This window comes from Rhopalosiphum padi, chromosome 3 (assembly GCF_020882245.1).
Source record: "Rhopalosiphum padi isolate XX-2018 chromosome 3, ASM2088224v1, whole genome shotgun sequence".
Lineage (NCBI taxonomy): Eukaryota > Metazoa > Arthropoda > Insecta > Hemiptera > Aphididae > Rhopalosiphum > Rhopalosiphum padi.
This window is the reverse complement of record NC_083599.1, coordinates 28,813,680-28,820,251: the sequence shown is the minus strand read 5'-3', so window position 1 is coordinate 28,820,251 and position 6,572 is coordinate 28,813,680. Positions and strand designations below refer to the sequence as shown.

The 6,572-nt window shown below is 30.2% G+C and overlaps 1 non-coding gene across 1 annotated transcript; it reads left to right on the top strand.

Annotated features, from left to right (window-relative positions):
* Nucleotides 1-3,648: 3,648 nt before the first annotated feature.
* On the top strand, nucleotides 3,649-3,767 carry LOC132928104 (5S ribosomal RNA). The gene has a single exon (XR_009661978.1). It is a non-coding gene; the product is annotated as a 5S ribosomal RNA (ribosomal RNA).
* The last annotated feature ends 2,805 nt before the right edge of the window (nucleotides 3,768-6,572 follow it).

Sequence of the window (6,572 nt, the reverse complement as noted above, 5' to 3'; positions counted from 1 at the left end):
TATATAAATGTTAAATTTGTAGTTCTATTACATTTTACATGTTTTAAGAATATATTCATACTAAATTTATTGTATGTTTCAAATAAGTTGGTTAAAATATAAATATTTGTATACAATAATTCTGTGTTACAACATGTATTTATTTATATTATGTATTTATATGTGTTAATTTTTGTATGTCTTACAATTTTGTTTTAATTATATTTAATATTTAATTGTAATCATGTATTATGTATTTTTGACTTATGCAAATAAATATGTAACATATATGACAATTATTTACCTATTTTGTTTTAACTTTATTTTTTAGAATATTATATATATTATATTTTTGTTGGGTGGATTATCTTGGTAATATAGTAGAGCCACTAAAGTATCCTCAATTAAAGTAAAAGAAAATTAAATCAGTTTCAGCACTATCACTCAGCGGCGTATGCATAGAAAATATTTGTTTGAAAGGGCAATGACTAATGAGTTAAATTCCATAAAATTTTGTTTTTTTTTAAATAATGTTTACGTTTTACTGAATTTTTTTTTTTTTGGGGGGGGGGGGGGGGGTCCCAGGCAGGATAGTGTTTCAGTTACCAACATTAATGTAATGTTGAATGTGGTTATGTTAGGAATGTTTTTTATTAACTCTATTGAAATGTTTCAGAAAAATATTTATGGAACATACCTATATAACAGTTTAGTAATGTATACAATTTAGTTACAAGAAACACGGCATAAAGCGTTTCTGCCATGTTTTAGTAACTGCTATGGAAGTTCCACAGAAACGTTTCAGAGTTCCTAATGATTGTTTTTTTTATATAACAGTAACATAACTTTGCACGGTGGGAGGGGTTCAAACCCGCTTGAAATATATGGCTGCAGGTACGGGCATTGATTTTGATTGTATAGTTAATTGGAATTTAAAATTGGAAATTTCTTTTTAATCCCCCTGAAATTAATTTCAATATACGCCATTGGTTGCCATTATATTATTTCTCGCTGCTACCGTCTGTAGACTTTTGACTGCAACATTTTCACGAACGGTAAAACCAAAATGTTATTATTTCCCATCGATGTTTATTATACAGAGGCGTATTAACGCGTGTTGCTGTCGATCGTCGTTACTATGTAGGTACATACTCGTGTTATAGGAGGTGCCGACGACTGATTGATTGACGGCGCGATTGTGATAACACGAAATTATAATATTCGTCTCGTAATTCGTTAATTATCTATCTGAACAATTTATTGTATATCCGAAAATTACCGCGTCTCACACGTCGGACACGCGCGCGATGATACGGGTCGCGCGTATACCTACCGGTTAAATCTGTAAACACGATATTATTATAACTGTTGGCGAACACACTTACCTGCCTGTCAAATAGACGATAACCGATTTTTTTTTTTGCTCGTCAAAAAAACACAATTTTTTCTCGTTTTTGGTTGCCAAAAAACGCAGCCGCCGCGATCACATCACACACGATCAATATCATTATTATCGTTATCATAATTATGTATAAACATATTATTTAGATCGTGCGGAGAACGCAACAATTATGATATCATTACCTATTATATTAGACAGTGGCTGCGTAGATCCACGATGAGAGGGTGTGGTGATGTGCGCGAGGGGGGCACACGTCGGCGGCGGCGTCGTCGACGACAACCGCAACGGATTCTGCGCGCACGCGACCTCCGCGACGTCATTTTTATATTATTATGTTTAAATAATATAATAAAATACAATAATAATTATAATTATACAACGTACAGGTATTTGGTGTATCTTCGGCGCTATTATCATTAAAATATGATCGTAATTGACGATTGCTGTTGTTGTTGTTGCGGGTGTCCGTCCGATTTCCCTCGCCGCCCGCCACAGCGCGTAAGCGTAACCACGAAAGCACGCGGCAACCGTGGTACCTGCAGACCTACCTAGGTAAGTATCTACAATAAATAATATGATTATTATTATTATTATTGCCTATTATGATGTGAGCGATTAAAACGGGATCAATCATCGATCATTCATCATCGATGCGCGAGCGCGCGCGTGTGTGTGTGTGTGTTTGTGTGTGTGTGTGTGTGTGTGTGTGTGTGTGGGTGTGGGTGTGTAGCATTCAATTCGTGTATATTAAAAATATAATTATTATATTGTGTATGAAACGAGAGCAATTTCAGTACCCAATGCTCTTTTCGATTTCTATACGGTTCGTAGAACCATAATAATTATAATATTGTATCCGTCGTCGTCCTCGCAATATTATTATATATTATACAAAAAACGATTCTGTGCGGAGACGGTTTTTCATCCTAAACATAATATTATATATATATATATTATTTCTAAGGATATTTTATTGCACATCATATTATATACGTATATATTGCAATTATAGTAATTTGATTTTTTTTATTAGTAATAAAATATACGGTAGGTTGAACTAATTTTTGACAAATCGCATGTATTCTACGCGCAATTCTTATATAATATTATTATTAACCGCAGTTATTAACTATTATAAATCAATAGCGACGTATCGTAGAACGGTATGAATGGGTTCGTGGTATAAACTAAAATGGGCATTGTTCGTAAGAAGTGGGAAAATTAACCCGAAATATATATAGATGTATAAATATATAATCAAAATGTGTGTATAATATCAAAGCATTTTGATATTTTTTTAGGTTGCAGTAAGAACAGCTGATGACAAACATATTGTACCTATTCAATTTTTCAACCTACCTATAAGTTATTGACAACATTTAAACTTCTACCACTTATAAAATAAAATGTCGCCCTTGGAACCGCAATCCACTGAGGAAGGTCAATTCGAAAACTACTATACGTCTACACAGCAAAGTAAACTGCCGATTTACCTGTTTTTTTAGTCACTTATTTATAAATTCTCAACGATTTTCGATTTTATATATATTTTTATAATTTTAATATTATCTTTTACGTTAGACAAATATTATACTAGCAAAGATCCAACCCTTTATGCAATAATTGCCAACAAAACTTAACCATCCAGCACATCATCTAAGACTGCCCAGATACCCAAAGCACCCAAAACACCCTATCAATACCTGACAAACTAGAAGAAGCTCTCAGCGAAGATTAAATTCTACACTCATCTTACACTTTTTTACAAAAATCAATACTATAAACAACCCCTAACCAATTCGTATAATATCTGTAAATATCCTAATGGCTAATGTTAAAACTTGTACTCTTTAATTTTATTCACTAATGTAACAGATACCTAATGCAACATGTACACAAGGACAAGGCTAATAACCTCAGATGTCGAAGCATCTTTTCTTTTCAATAAAAAAAAAATATATATACTATTAGTTCAATAATATATTATAGTTTAGTTAGTTTACTCATTACTCGAGGAAACTTAGTTAGCATACTAGATGTTTAGGTCTGTAATATAATATTGATGTATATATATATATATGTATATATATATATATACAGATATATACAGATGAATTTGGAGCACAATTTGTTTACAGTAAACGGAGGTAAGTACTAGGTTTCTTTATTTTAAACTTTTTAATAATAATATTATCTTCATTACTAAGCAAATATGTAACAAAATAATAATACCTATTATTAATTATGGTCTTGTTCCTAAGTCTATCGCCAACGACCATACCACGTTGAATACACCAGTTCTCGTCCGATCACTGAAGTTAAGCAACGTCGGGCGTAGTTAGTACTTGGATGGGTGACCGCTTGGGAACACTACGTGCCGTTGGCATGTTTTTTATTTATATATATTATTAATACTACTTTTTTTATTATTTAATACACATAAAATAACATATTAGCTTTAATAGATTTTGAAAATTTTAAAATTTTAAATATACATCATATTATATTTTAAACATAGCATAAATAGATATTTTTTGAAAATTGTGAAATACAAAATCTGGGCAAAATTGCTTTTAAAATATTAAATTTTACAAAATTACATAAGTACGAAGATAGATTATTGAGACTTTGTTCTGAGATTTGAGAATGCAGTATATTATATACTACAACAAGCATTTAAAATACATTTGCCCTTTCTCAGTGCTATCATATAATATATAATCATATAATTACCTCTATAATTATCACTCGTGAACGGTACAGTAAAACCCCGCGATTATCCGTTACTCTCTCATCCGTCAACTTCTATTATACGCCACCCACTGTTATAATGATAATATCGTAAATTATAAATAGAATATTATACGCCCTGTATAATGGGTATACGTCATGTACTTGTAGAAAAATAAAAAACTTATCAATGAAAAAAGCTCAAGATTCATATAAATAAATTAAAATAACCATTTTTTAATTTTTACAAATTATTTTAATATATCATCATCATTTACACTAATATAGTAATACACGCATAATATTAAAATTAATATAGGTATAATAATTATAAATATAAAATTTAATTTTTCTTTTATTCGTTACTCTGTTAGTCCGTTGGTCCCATTTAAGACGGTTAATCGATGACGTTTTACTGTGCATTATGAAAGTTTTCTACTCGAATTTTCATTTAATAGATCTCGCAATCAATCTCGAATCCGGTACAGAATTTTAATGATAATATTGGCGATGATATTGGCCGACGACGTATTTAAAATATTATATTATAATATAGTTTCGCTATTATAATAATGCGTTCTCACGATTGCGAACGAATTGTAGGTCGATATACGCGTTGGCGCGTCCGTTCAATCTAATTATATGATACATAATGGCTCATCCGATCCGCGATACATGTATTATATAGAAATGATTTAACGCTAGACATCGGTCGTCTCATGTAATTAGATAACCCGAGTCCATCTGCAGTCGTGGGGTCGACGCTCTTACAAAACGCATCTCCCCAAGGGATACTGCTGCAGCGCAGACACCACCAAAAATATTAAACATCTCCAGGTCGCATCTTGCATAAACGATTTAGAGATGTAACATATCTCATCTCGACCAAAATGTCAATTTAGCAAGTGAAAATTCATCTTTCCCAATTTAATATTTCAGTCAAGACAACGCATCCCAGAGTACAGTTTTATTGTAAAACCATCTGGGGGTGTCTGGGCAAAAACTGCTTTTCAGCGCATACCACATACCATAGTCTTTTAAATTAAAATAATATGTTAAAGCGGTTACAACGTGCCATTGCGCGAGTGTAGGACATATTCACTATGTACAGGAATGTTTACAATAATAATATAATATACAAACACGATTGCTGCGCTAGAACCGCATAAGATATCAATTGCAAAATTCTCAAAGTGTCATTACGCGTTTATTTAACAAATGCTTACAAAATGGACCCCACGTGACAACATTATTATAGCACTAGTTTGTGTATGAAATGTTGCGTTTCAGTACCTATTTTATTTTTGGCTATACGAATTGTAGTCTCATATAGAATCTATTAACATGTACGCGTTTGTAAAATCATATTATACTGATATAAAAATTTTAAAAATGTATTTTTCCATAAAATATTTGACGAAAAAATATCCATACATTCAATAAATTAAAAGCGTAAATCGAGTATTAGAAAAATACTAAGAAATTATGGTTTTAAGAAATATATTTATATATATTATTATAGCCAAATTTATCGAATTTTAAACAGTATTTGATAATTTAATCATAATATAGTCCGATAAATTTAGAGAAGGTAGACAAAAGTCACAATTTTTATAATTTGATTATCTAATACTACCAAAACGACAAAGACTATACATATAAAATATATATATATATCATATATCATATAATATATAACTATAAAGTAATTAATATATAACTCTATAAGGTGTAAATATACGTTATAATCGAATTATAATAAATATTATTATAGTGATTTTATCGCGTGCACTGTTAATGAAAATGTTGAAATATTATAAGAAATAAAAAAAAGTTGAGTAAAAAATAAAGTTTAGTTGTACCATACAGTTGTATGATATTTGTGTTTAGGTTATAACGGCATACACCTATTATACCTACTTTTAGGTATATAATTTTTTAGTTTTAATGCTTTCATCAATACAGTACAATCAAATAGTTAGTTTGTCATATATGTTTAAAATGAAACACTTTATGTGAGCCATATCAATATCAGCGCATTTTAATAGAATTAATTCATTTTTATTGAAATTGACTTTCTGATATTCCTTTTTAATACACTTTTTATCCACGCAATAAGTAAATAATATATTTCTTTAAAATATTTATTAATTCAGGAAATTAAGAAATACGCATTTGATGAAAAACGAATAAATATTTTAGACACGTTGATACTGTCAATACTGACATATTACCCCAGTTAGTATTCAATATATTCTTAGCGGGATTCTATGAAAATTACTATACAATAGAGAATACAGGTTACTTGCGATTTTACACCAAAAATTCGGTCATATAATTACAATCAATGAAATTATCTAAAAAATATAATTAAAATCACCGTCACAAAATAACCAAGGAAAATCGAACATATAATTGGTCACAAATTCAAACAAACATGGTTATAGGTAATTATAATACA